Consider the following 14,556-nt stretch of genomic DNA (forward strand, 5'->3'; position numbering starts at 1 on the left):
GGGTCTCCAGCATCTGCAGCAACAGGGCCTGAAGTGGCTAAAACTGAGAGGCCTGATGCAAACAGTGCCAATGTTACCCATTGTGGTGAACGTGTTATGGTAACCGTTCACCACTGTACTACATTGTACCACGCTGTTGCCCATGTGGGCTCCACCTATGGACCATTGTACTGTACTACACTGATTGTATCATGTTGGTGCCCTTGTAGGCTCCACCCCTGGCCCCGCCCCCTTGAGGGAGGTATAAAGAGCAGCTGCTCTATAGGCGGCTCTCATTGCACAGCAGTCGCAGGAGGCACTGTTCTAGTTGATTAAAGCCACTGTTCACTTCTATTCTCTGTCTCGTGTGAATTGATGGTCGCATCAATTTAATCAACTACAACATCGCGATGGAAGCAGCCCTCAAACCTAACCGACTGGAACTCGACCCACAGGAAGCCAAAGGGTTTTTTTCACACTGGCTCTGATGTTTCGAGGCCTACCTCGCTGCCTCTTCCTCGCCCTCCGTCACCGACGAACAGAAGCTGAGCCTCCTCCACGCCCAGGTGAGCCATCGAATCTCCGTACAACTCGAGGAAGCGACCACATACGCAGACGCCCACGCGATGCTGAAGCGCCTATACGTGAGGCCGGTGAACCAAGTGTACGCACGGCATCTCCTCACCACTCGCCGCCAACGCCCCGGGGAATCACTGGAGGAGTACCTACGCGACCTCAAAGTCCTCGCACGGAGCTTCAACTACAAGGCCGTCACAGCCTCCCAACACATGGAACTCGCCATCCGGGATGCCTACGTGGCTGGAGTCCGGACCAACTACATCAGACAGTTCCTGCTCGAGAAGGGCGCCCTCGGCCTAGAAGAGACGGTAAAACTAGCCACATCCCTAGAAGTAGTGTTTCAAAGACTCAACGCTTTCCCTTCCGATCACGTGACCCCCCTCGTGGACTCCCGACCAGGCCTGTGCTGCGCGGCTGCCCGCCCAACCTGGGGGGCTACCCTGCTATTTCTGCGGCCAGCACCAGCACCCCAGGCAGCGTTGTCCGGCTCGTAACGCGAACTGCAGCGACTGCGGCAAGAAAGGACACTATACCAAAGATTGCCTCGCCAGGTTCAAGTCCTCCAAATCACAGGCCCGACTCTCGGACTCACAGGCCCGCAGACCTCGCAGCGTGGCTGCGTGCCTGCAGGCTCTGCCCCCTCCGGACACGTGACCCGCCTCATGCTGTCCATGGGGCAGCTATCTTCGACTCCTCACAACACGTGCGACTCACAGGGGCTGCCATCTTGGCCACCGTCTCCCACGCGGCCCACCATATGCGACTCATGGGGGCTGCAATCTTGGACGCCGTCTTCCTCGCCGCCCGACACGTACAACCGACGGGGGCCGCCATCTTGGCCGCCATCTACAACGCCGCCCGACACGTGCGACCGACGGGGGACGCCATCTTGGGGCCACACTGCCACCCGCAACTCAGCGCGGTCACCCTTGACCAGCCACGCCCAAAGCACCTCCGGAACTCTATGATGACCGTCCGGGTCAATGGACACAAAACGCCCTGCCTGTTTGACTCCGGGAACATGGAGAGCTTCGTTCACTCAGACACAGTAAGGCGCTGTTAGCTCCAAATCTCCCCCGCACTTCAAACACTCTCCCTCGCTTCCGGATCACACTCAGTGCAGACCTAGGGGTACACTGTTGCGAACCTCGCGATACAAGGCGTCGAAAACGGAAACTTTAAGCTATATGTACTCCCCGATCTGTGCGCTCCTCTTCTGTTGGGACTGGACTTCCAGTGCAACCTCAGGAGCCTGACCCTGAAGTTCGGCGGGCCCCTACCCCCTCTCACTGTATGTAGCCTCACGACCCTGAAGGTCGACCCTCCCCCGTTCTTCGCAAACCTCACCGCCGACTGTAAACCCGTCGCCACCAGAAGCAGGCGGTATAGCATTCAGGACAGGGCTTTTATCAGGTCCGAGGTCCAGCGACTCTTGCGGGAAGGGATCATTGAGGCCAGTAATAGCCCCTGGAGAGCTCAGGTGGTGGTCGTCAGGACCGGGGAAAAGAACCGGATGGTTGTAGACTACAGCCAGACCATAAACCGGTACACACAACTCGATGCATACCCCCTTCCTCGGCTCGCGGACATAGTTAATCTACTGGGTGTTCTCCATGGTGGATCTGAAGTCCGCATACCACCAGTTCCCAATCTGTCTGGAGGACTGCTACTACATGGACTTTGAAGCAGCCGGCCGCCTCTTCCACTTCCTCCGGGTCCCCTTCGGCGTCACCGACGGGGTCTCGGTCTTCCAAAGAACGATGGACCGAATGGTGGACCAGTACAGGCTGTGGGCCACTTTCCCGTACCTGGACAATGTCACCATCTGCGGCCATGATCAGCAGGACCACGATGCCAACCTACAGAAGTTTCTCCAAACCGCCCAAGCTCTGAACCTCACTTATAACAAGGAGAAATGCATTTTCTGCACAACCAGACTAGCCATCCTCGGCTATGTCGTGGAAAACGGAGTCTTAGGGCCCGACCCCGACTGTATGCGCCCCCTCCTGCAACTCCCCCTTCCCCACTGCCCCAAGGCCCTGAAAAGGTGCCTTGGGTTCTTTTCCTATTATGCCCAGTGGGTCCCCAACTATGCGGACAAAGCCCGCCCACTAATCAAGGCCACCATCTTCCCACTGGCGGCTGAGGCCCGCCAGGCCTTCAGCCGCATCAAGGCAGATATTACCAAAGCCACGATGTGCGCGGTGGACGAGTCCGTCCCCTTCCAGGTGGAGAGCGACGCATCAGAGGTTGCCCTCGCCGCTACCCTTAACCAGGCAGGCAGGCCCATAGCCTTTTTTTCCCGTACCCTCAACGCCTCCGAGATTCGACACGAAAAAGAAGCTCAAGCCATCGTGGAAGCTGTACGGCACTGGAGGCACTACCTGGCCGGTAGGAGGTTTACCCTCGTCACCAACCAACGGTCGGTAGCCTTCATGTTCGACACTACACAGTGGGGCAAGATCAAGAACGATAAGATCTTGAGGTGGAGGATCGAACTCTCCACCTATAATTATGATATTGTGTATTGTCCTGGGAAGCTCAACGAGCCCCCAGGTGCCCTGTCCAGCGGCACATGCGCCAGCGCGCAAGATGACCGACTCCGGGCCATCCACGATGACCTCTGCCACCCGGGGGTCACCTGGCTTCTCCACTACATCAAGGTCCGCAACCTGCCCTACTCCACCCAGGAGGTCAGGGCCATGACCAGGGACTGCCAAATCTGCGCGGAGTGTAAGCCGCACTTCTATCGACCAGATAAGGCCCACCTGGTGAAGACATCCCGGTAATTTGAGAGCCTCAGTATCGACTTCAAAGGGCCCCTCCCCTCTGCCAACCGCAACATGTATTTCCTCGACGTCGTTGACGAGTTCTCCCGCTTCCCCTCTGCAATCCCTTGCCGTGACATGACCGCGGCCACCGTCATTAAGGCCCTACATAGTATCTTCACCTTGTTCGGTTTCCCCACTTATGTCCACAGTGACCGGGGCTCTCGTTTATTAGCGATGAACTGCGTCAGTACCTGCTCGGGAAGGGCATCGCCTCGAGCAGGACTACCAGTTACAACCCCCGGGGGAACGGACAGGTGGAGAGGGAGAACGCGACGGTACGGAAGGTCGTCCTCCTGACCCTACGGTCTAGGAATTCGCTCCACTCCATTAGGTCACTCCTTTGCACAACTCCACAAACGAGACCCCTCATGACCGCCTGTTTGTTTTCCCTAGGAAATTCACCTCCGGGGTCTCGCTTCCATCCTGGCTGAAGACACCGGGGTCTGTCCTACTCCGCAAACACGTAAGGAGCCATAAGTCCGACCCCCTGGTCGAGACAGTCCAGCTCATTCACACCAACCCCCAGTACGCATACGTAGAGCACCCCGACGGCCGACAGGATACGGTCTCCCTCTGGGACCTGGCAACCGCAGGATCCCCTACCATCACCCCAACCTACCCCCCCCCCCCCCAACCTACACCAAGCAGCGCCCCTGCCCCTACATGGCCTCCACCCCCCCTCCTATACCCTCTCCCCCCCTTCGCCCGACTTTCAGGAACGAAGCTCCTGAAGACACGCTCCCGGAGTCAACACCTGTGCCCGCGTCGACGTGTTCACCACCCATGCCCGCAGCTGCCCTGTAGGCGGCTCTCACTAACAGACCAGTCGCAGGCAGGCACTGTTCTAGTTGATTAAAACCACTGTTCACTTCTATTCTCTGTCTCGTGTGAATTGAGGGTCGCATCACCCATGTGCCAAGTGACTGCCATTTCCGGCCCCCTTGGCCAGGCAACGGCCCCTTCCAGCAGCCGCTTGACTATCTCTGAGAAATGCACATGCTCCTCATTTCAGACAGCCTGGACATTCGTCTGCCTAGTAAATGGATTCGCTAACTTTCTTACACTGGGCGTTATGTGATGCCACTCAGTGCATTTTGGCCCAGCATGCCTGTGACTCGAGCAGAGAATGCTGTGCATCACTTGTGTTGAACTTTGCAGTGAGTGCCTGATTTAAACAAAACTGATTTAGGACCTTGTGTCTCCATTCTCCCAGTTACAATCCCCTCCCTGCTGTGTTGTGGTCATGCGTCTGGCCAACTCTATCCAGGAGCAGGTCCAGGTAAGAGGATTGGGCATTGATGGGACAGACATTATTCAAACTATTCAGTTTTATCCATAACACACTGCACAAGCTCAGAAAATACAACTGTACCAGGAGTGCACAGTATCAAGTGCTAATGGTCAGAAGACAAAAAAAAGCTTCAAATCAATTTGGGAATTTGCTACAATTACAGCAATGGTGTTGCACTTTTCTAAAGAAGACTTGCCTGGTATTTTATGTTTTAATTTCCCCTGGGTCCCAACATCCCCTGGCCTATGTTTTACACACGCACATACGCACAATGAAAGGGCTGGCAGTGATTTATGGCTGTGCTCATTTGCAGCACAAGTGGGTTGGGCCAAGTTACTGACTGGTCCCCTTGAAGGACAAGGCACACCCCACGGTTTGTCTGAAACGTGTAATTTGACCCTGCCTGCTTCAGAGGAATTCAATCTGCTCTGAAATGTGTAATTTGATCCAGTCATTGTAGCGCCAGCACTCCCCAGTGCTCCTGTGATTGTTTAGCATGACGGGGAAGGTGTCAATCATATGGGAACAATGATATGGTAGATTGCTCAAAGTATTAGCTTTGTGAAGGTTTTCTTATCTAGTATTCTGCAATTGTAATTACAGCTGTCCCTGGCTGATCAAATAAAAGACATATATTCTAATTAGTAGTTTTGTTACTTTTTTGGAGTTTTTTCCTTTCCCCTCCTGGGAATGCTAACAATTCCTAAATTCAAAAATGAGGGAGCCACGGTCATGGTGACAACTTTGCATGTCAATTGACGCCCAACCACAGAAGCGAGTGGACCTTCTGGCCAGGGACATGTGGCAAGACCTACCATTATTCACTGCTACAGCTGAACTGGCTGCCAGCATGTTTGCGGGGAAGAGCTTCCATTCATTGCCCAACCAGCCCGAATGGTTTCATGGGGTCAGGTGCCCTGTGGTTGCCTTAAGAACATAAGAACTAGGAGCAGGAGTAGGCCATCTGGCCCCTCGAGCCTGCTCCGCCATTCAATGAGATCATGGCTGATCTTTTGTGGACTCAGCTCCACTTTCCGGCCTGAACACCATAACCCTTAATCCCTTTATTCTTCAAAAAACTATCTATCTTTACCTTAAAAACATTTAATGAAGGAGCCTCAACTGCTTCACTGGGCAAGGAATTCCATAGATTCACAACCCTTTGGGTGAAGAAGTTCCTCCTAAACTCAGTCCTAAATCTACTTCCCCTTATTTTGAGGCTATGCCCCCTACTTCTGCTTTCACCCGCCAGTGGAAACAACCTGCCCACATCTATCCTATCTATTCCCTTCATAATTTTATATGTTTCTATAAGATCCCCCCTCATCCTTCTAAATTCCAACGAGTACAGTCCCAGAGTACTCAACCTCTCCAACCCCTTCAGCTCTGGGATTAACCTAGTGAATCTCCTCTGCACACCCTCCAGTGCCAGTACATCCTTTCTCAAGTAAGGATACCAAAACTGAACACAATACTCCAGGTGTGGCCTCACTAACACCTTATACAATTGCAGCATAACCTCCCTAGTCTTAAACTCCATCCCTCTAGCAATGAAGGACAAAATTCCATTTGCCTTCTTAATCACCTGTTGCACCTGTAAACCAACTTTTTGCGACTCATGCACTAGCACACCCAGGTCTCTCTGCACAGCAGCATGCTTTAATATTTTATCATTTAAATAATAATCCCGTTTGCTGTTATTCCTACCAAAATGGATAACCTCACATTTGTCAACATTGTATTCCATCTTCCAGACCCTAGCCCATTCACTTAACCTATCCAAATCCCTCTGCAGACTGCCAGTATCCTCTGCACTTTTCGCTTTACCACTCATCTTAGTGTCATCTGCAAATTTGGACACATTGCCCTTGGTCCCCAACTCCAAATCATCTATGTAAATTGTGAACAATTGTGGGTCCAACACTGATCCCTGAGGGACACCTCTAGCTACTGATTGCCAACCAGAGAAACACCCATTACTCCCCACTCTTTGTTTTCTATTAATTAACCAATCCTCTATCCATGCTACTACTTTACCCTTAATGCCATGTATCTTTATCTTATGCAGCAACCTTTTGTGTGGCACCTTGTCAAAGGCTTTCTGAAAATCCAGATATACCACATCCATTGGCTCCCCGTTATCTACTGCACTGGTAATGTCCTCAAAAAATTCCACTAAATTAGTTAGGCACGACCTGCCCTTTATGAACCCATGCTGCGTCTGCCCAATGGGACAATTTCTATCCAGATGCCTCGCTATTTCTTCCTTGATGATAGATTCCAGCATCTTCCCTACTACCGAAGTTAAGCTCACTGGCCTATAATTACCCGCTCTCTGCCTACCTCCTTTTTTAAACAGTGGTGTCACGTTTGCTAATTTCCAATCCACCGGGACCACCCCAGAGTCTAGTGTTCAGCTCCTCAGCCATTTCCTCATCCCCCATTATTAAAACTTCCTTCTCATCCTCTAAAGGACCAATATTTACCTTAGCCACTCTTTTTTGTTTCATATATTTGTAGAAACTTCTACTATCAGTTTTTATATTCTGAGCAAGTTTACTCTCATAATCTATTTTACTCTTTTTTATAGCTTTTTTAGTAGCTTTCCATTGCCCCCTAAAGATTTCCTAGTCCTCTAGTCTCCCACTAATCTTTGCCACTTTGTATGCTTTTTCCTTCAATTTGATACTCTCCCTTATTTCCTTAGATATCCACGGTTGATTTTCCCTCTTTCTACCATCCTTCCTTTTTGTTGGTATAAACCTTTGCTGAGCACTGTGGAAAATCGCTTGGAAGGTTCTCCACTGTTCCACCATAAAGTCTTTGCTCCCAGTCTACCTTAGCTAGTTCTTCTCTCATCCCATTGTAATCTCCTTTGTTCAAGCACAAAACACTAATATTTGATTTTACCTTCTCACCCTCCATCTGTATTTTAAATTCCACCATATTGTGATCGCTCCTTCTGAGAGGATCCCTAACTATGAGATCATGAATCAATCCTGTCTCATTACACAGGACAAGATCTAGGACTGCTTGTTCCCTCATAGGTTCCATTAAATACTGTTCAAGGAAACTATCGCGGATACATTCTATAAACTCCTCCTCAAGGCTGCCTTGACCGACCTGGTTAAACCAATCGACATGTAGATTAAAATCCCCCATGATAACTGCTGTACCATTTCTACATGCATCAGTTATTTATTTGTTTATTGCCTGCCCCACCATAACGTTACTATTTGGTGGCCTATAGACTACTCCTATCAGTGACTTTTTCGCCTTACTATTCCTGATTTCCACCCAAATGGATTCAACCTTATCCTCCATAGCACTGATGTCATCCCTTACTATTGCCCGGATGTCATCCTTAAATAACAGACCTACACCACCTCCCTTACCATCCACTCTGTCCTTCCGAATAGTTTGATACCCTCGGATATTTAACTCCCAGTCGTGACCATCCTTTAACCATGTTTCAGCCTTGGTGCTGCCATGCAGGGAAAAGCCCTTCTGCTGAGGGGTGAGAACAAAGAGTAAAAGGAGGTTGATTGTGAGTTTTAGAGTAATTGAGGGCTGAAGTCTCCCATCCCTAGAACTATTTTCATGAATCTTTTCTTTTTTTTTGTAAAACATTTTATTAAGGCATTTATGATCTTATAATAACAGCAAACAGTACAAATACAAATATAAACCTAGTGCAAAGACCACCTCCCTCCCTCACAAATCCCACCTTCTTTAAACAATAATCTAATTCCCGCCGCCCCCCTCAACCCACCTCTGCTGACAGTTAGTTTCCTCCAAAGAAGCCGACAAAAGGCTGCCACCTCCGGACGAACCCTAACATTGACCCTCTTCGGGTGAACTTGATTTTCTCAAGTCTGAGAAACCAGGCCATGTCACTAAGCCAGATCTCTGAATTCGGGGGCTTCGTGTCCCTCCACGCTAACAATATCCGTCTCCGGGCTACCAAGTAGGCAAAGGCCAAGTCGTCAGCCTCTCTCACCCCCTGGAATCCCGGATCTTCCGACACTTCTGGACTTGGCACCACCCTTGTTTTTAACACCGTGGACATGACATCTGTAAAACCCTGCCAAAATCCCCTGAGCTTCGGACATGCCCAAAACATACGGACGTAGTTTGCTGGCCCTCCCGCACATCTCGCACACCTGTCCTCTATCCCAAAAAACTTGCTCATCCGGGCCACCGTCATGTGTGCCCGGCGGACAACCTTAAACGGAATCAGGCTGAGCCTGGCACATGATGAGGACGTGTTTAACGCATCCGCCCAAAGACCTGCCTCTATCTCCCCCCCAGCTCAACTTCTCACTTGCGCTTTAGCTCCTCTGTCTGCGTTTCCTCTGACTCCATGAGTTCTTTATAAATATCCGAAACCTTCCCCTCTCCCACCCCCGTTCTGGAAACTACCCTGTCCTGTATCCCCCGTGGCGGTAGGAGCGGAAAGGTCGAAACCTGCCTTCGCAAAAAACTCCCGTACCTGCAGATACCTGAATCCATTTCCTGCTGGCAGTTCAAATTTCTCCTCTAAATCCTTCAAACAGGGGAAGCTCCCATCTATAAATAGATCCCCCGTCCTCTCAATCCCCGCTCTCTGCCATCTCCGAAACCCCCCATCCAGCCTTCCCGGTACAAACCGATAGTTACTGTAAATCAGGGCCTAGACAGATGCTTCCTCAACTCTCATATGCCTTCTCCACTGCCCCCAGGCTCTCTGGGCTGCCACCGGGCTTGTGTGGTACCGGGCCAGCGAGAACGGCAGAGGTGCCGTTACCAATGCCCCCAAACTTGTGTCCTTGCATGTTGCCTCTTCTACTCGCTCCCATACCAGCCACCCCCCCACTACCCCATTTCCTAATGATGGCTATATTTGCCGCCCAGTAATAGTTGCTAAAGTTCGGCAGCGCCAACCCACTCTCTGCTCGGCCACGCTCCAGCAACACTTTCTTCACTCACGGGGTTTTACCCGCCCACGCAAAACCTGAAATCACCATGTTTACTTGTTTAAAGAAAAGACCCTTGGGATAAAGATGGGAAGGCACTGAAAAACAAACATAAACGTCGGGAGGACCACCATTTTAACGGTCTGTACTCTCCCTGCCAGTGACAGCAGAACATGTCCCACCTTCGAAAGTCCTCCTTCATCTGTTCTACTAGCCGGGTCAAATTTAGTTTATGTAACAGCCCCCTGTCCTGTGCCACCTGAATTTCCAAATAACGAATCTCCCTCCCACCACTCTGAATGGCAGCTCTCCCAATCTCCTCTCCTGCCCCCTTGCCTGGATCGCAAACATCTCGCTTTTCCCCATATTCAATTTGTACCCCAGAAACCGTCCAAATTCCCTGAAAATCCTCATAATCCCTCCCATCCCCCTGTAGGAGCAGGTCGTCGGCATATAGTGACACATTTTCCGGATTTTCTGACCCCACGCCAGGTCGAAGAATCGCTGGAGGGGGCGCGAGAATCGCGCCATGCCGCCCCAATGCCGGCTTGACGATTCTCCGGCACCAATTTTCAGACGACCGCGGGATCGCTGCTGCGCCAGTCGGGGACTGTTGAAAGCAGCCCCCCTGGTGATTCTCCGGGCCTCGACGTGCCGATGCCCGCCGCATTCGGCTGAGTCCCGCCGGCGTGTGTTGCGAATGGTCCCACCCAGCGGGACCTCGGAGTTCTGTCTGCGGGGGCCGTCCCGGTGGGGGGGGTGGGGGATCCGACCACGGGGGTAGCCTCCACGGTGGCCTGGCCCATGATCGGGGCCTATAGAATGGCGGGCGGGCTAGTTCCATTGGGGCTTATGATCCTCCGCGCCGGGCCCCTGTAGGGCTCCGCCATATTGCCTGGGGCCGGTGCGTAGACGGGAACCCATGCACATGTGCGAACTCGCGCTGGCTGTGGCGGCATGCGTAGACTCACTGGCCGTGGTGTGCTGGCTTTAAGGCGCTGGAGCTACGGATACCACTCCAGTGCCATACTAGCCCCCTTGAAAGGGGTGGATAGCTGCCAGTTGAGGCCCGTTGATACCGGAGTGGCTCGCACCACTTTTCATGCTTGCGTCAGAACTTGGCCACAGGTTTGGAGAATCCCGGCCCCTGGGTTAGCACTGTTGTCTCATGGCGCCGAGGTCCGAGGTTCGATCCCGGGTCACTTAACGTGTGGACTTTGCGCATTCTCCCCGTGTTTGCGTGGGTTTTGCCCCCACAACCCAAACATGTGCAGGGTAGGTGGATTGGTCACATTAAATTGCCCCTTAATTGGAAAACATTAATCGCGTACTCTAAATTTATTTTAAAGAAAGTCAGTAATCCGACATTAACAGACAACAGTTTTGAAAACCCATCAATAATTCTCAAATGCCATTAGTAACTAAGCAAACTTATTAATACTGCAAAATCTTGACAAACATGTCAGTGGAGTACCGAAGGAGGTGCTGAAGTGCTGGGGGTGCCATTTTTGGATGAAGCATTGAACAAAGTGCCTGCCTGACTGCTTGTTTTCGTGGGCGTGCAAGATTTTACAGCACGGTTTGAAAAAGAGAAGAACCTGTAATGGTACCTCAGCTTTTCACCGTTTATTTGAATGGCTTGGATCAAATAATAGAGAATTGTATGTTCAGGTGTTCAAATGGCACTATAATGAGGAAATGCGTTGATGGGAGAAAGAAGGTGCAGAGGAGCATGGATAGAGTGAGAATGGACCAAACTAAAGACAGGTGGAGTTTGAAACCCGGATCCACCTTTTCGACAATGGGGGGGGGGGGGGGGGGGGGGGGGCGGGGGTGGAAATCTGGAATGCCACCACAAAAGGCCCAGGATGCTAAACCAATTGAAATATACATTATCTGTGCATAATAAGGAATATTGAACAAAGGTGGGTAAAATAATCTGGATACAGATCTGACACAATCTAAATAAATGACAAAACAATCTTGAGGGGCTGAAAGATTGAGCCCTGTTCTTAAATTCCAATTTTTCCTACGTTCCGGCCTTCCAGTAACATGAATAACATTTGCTGCATAACCAATACCACCAGAAAAAGACGAACTGATCATTGCTGTTTGTGAAACTATATTATGCGCAGCGTTAATTGCACTATTCTAAAACTGGTGGCGGTCCTTACAGGACAGAGATGAGGGGAATATTTTTCCCTCAGAGGGGTGTGCGACTTTGGAACTCTCTGCAGGCTCGAGGGGCTGAATGTCCTACTTTGTATGTTCAGCTCCAAAACACAATTGACTATGCAGCTAAAGAAATCTACTGATTCAGGGACTTCTTACCCTCCAATTTCCAATTCTCTGTGCTTCCCTCCACCTCCTCATTCCCATGCATACACTCAGGCTGCACAATCCACATTCAGCTGACAGATGTCATAGTTCTGGGTACAAATTCCCTGTGCAGGCCCAAATTCTTCAGAGAGCTGAAGGGCTTCAAGTAAAGATGCGAATTAAAGCATTAAAAGGCATAATAATCATTGTGCACATTTTATTATCTCATCAGAAGTACATGTAATTTCTGAAGTCTTTTTATTTTATTTGACCTCCTAGGTTGAGTGGCAGAAATTTTACCTACTGGGAACAAAATGCCCTGTCAAAAGTTTTCAAATGGATAATTTTCCAAAAGCAACTCGAGTGATTTGTGGGAACCCAGTAGTCAGAGTGAGGATTTTATATTGGCAAAAATCCATTGTCAAAAAGTGAAAATAGGAATTTATGGGAGGGAAATGTTGCCACAAAAACTGTGACGAAAGCATACAGAAAACTTCTGCAGGCAGGAAACACAAGATATTCTCCCGAGCCATTCTCCAGTTTATATCCAACTCGAAACATGAACTCAGTTCCTCTCCCCACAGATGCTGATAAACCTGCTGAGTATTTCCAGCATTGGTTTTTATTTCATATTTTCAACATCTGCAGCATTTTGCTTTTCTATTAAAATATCTGTACCATCTGAAATATTAACAAATGTGTGTTGACAAACAGGTGAAAACTTAACTTCTCTGTTGCTGAGCCATCAAAAACAAAAGTATTTGGTGGGGGTGGTAATAATTAGTCCAGAATACCCCCACTTTACTAAATGTGTGAGCTTCTGTGTTCCCAGTTTTGCTTGTTAACCGAGAAGGAATAGCTGCAAGAGGGAAGAATTCACAGCACATAAAACAAAGTGCAAGCTGTTCACAACTTTAGCAATGCCTGGGTGTCTGAGCTTTGAGTGCGCTGCAATGGTGCACACCACACCATAAAATTATGAACATACATACGAATTGTGTAAACAGAAGATCATTTCATCTAAAACTCATGTCTCTTGTAACTGCATTAAGAAATATACTCTAAAAGTGACGAAACAATCAGTCAGAACACTCTGTACTGGGAATCAACCCTGTATACCTGGAGAGAAAAGGCAGGTGAACATTTCAGACAGAGTCCTCCTTGAGAACAGAAAGAAAAACTAGCATGCTTGTAGAATCAGTAGCCAAAGACAAAATGGTGAAGATATGCATCACGGTATGACGGCCAAGCTTTCAGTATTTTCCCCAGAAGCTATACATCTGTCACACTAAAGTTAGCCAATACAAATTTCCCACTGCCTCAGCGACCAAAGCTTACTGAATTACAAGAAACTTGAACAAGCCAAGGAGCCGAGCAAGACCCAGCAGTGAGCCTGCCGTGATCAACTTTGCCCGAGTAGGGTCTTTGCTAGAACTTGCCGGTTGGAGGACCTGCTGGTCCACATTTGAAGACAAATTGCACCCCCGGTGCAAGCGGACTAACAAATAATTGATTTAGAAACAAAATACCGCAGATCCTGGAAATCGGAAACAAAAACCCAGCAGGTCTGGGTACAACTACGGAGTAACAGAGTTTTTTAAAAATAAATTTAGATTACCCAATTATTTTTTCCAATTAAGGGGCAATTTAGCATGGCCAATCCACCTACTCTGTACATTTTTGGGTTGTGGGGGCGAAACCCACGCAGACACAGGGAGAACGTGCAAACTCCACACGGACAGTGACCCAGAGCCGGGATCAAACCTGGGACCTCAGCGCCGTGAGGCGGTTGTGCTAACCACTAGGCCACCGTGCTGCCCACGGAGTAACAGAGTTAACGTTTTAAGTCCAAAATGAACCTTCTACAGATCCCAAATTATTGATCAAACTACCAGGACAGAAAGATCCAGCATTGAGCCCCCCAAAAATAAATAGCTCAGTACATCACACCTAACATTATTGGGACGTAGCCCCCCCCCCCCCCGCCCTCGACACAAACACGCTTGCCAGGGAATAAATTATGGATGAGGTTAGAGATTCCACAGAGGGGATTGAATGAGATGGGACTTCCAAACAACAGTTCTGCCATTCTATAAAAAACTAGTAAATTATGGCATCGGTGGAGCTGCACCTGTTACTTGATGAGCCTCTGGATATCATCCACTGGAAATCTGCTTATCACTCCCAGTGAACTGATTCATGTCGGCATCACCTCCACAAAAAAAGTTTAGTTGTAAGGCTGACTGTCCATAAACTAAGAGTGTCATGTCTTAGCTTTGAGTGGAGTGTTCTGACTTTCTTGTGAGGCAGGCCGGCTAAGGCGGCACAAATCATCAGAGCTGACAGAGCATGTTGCTCATTTCAGATATATCAGAAGGGATCATCTTAAAGGGGCTGGTTTAGCACACTGGGCTAAATCGCTGGCTTTAAAAGCAGACCAAGGCAGGCCAGCAGTGTGGGTTCAATTCCCGTACCAGCCTCCCCAAACAGGTGCCGGAATGTGGCGACTAGGGGCTTTTCACAGTAATTTCATTGAAGCCTACTCGTGACAATAAGCAATTTTCATTTCATTTCAAGAGGCTGTAGTTCAGTATGGTGGCCT

This window comes from Scyliorhinus canicula, chromosome 16 (genome assembly GCF_902713615.1).
Source record: "Scyliorhinus canicula chromosome 16, sScyCan1.1, whole genome shotgun sequence".
NCBI lineage: Eukaryota > Metazoa > Chordata > Chondrichthyes > Carcharhiniformes > Scyliorhinidae > Scyliorhinus > Scyliorhinus canicula.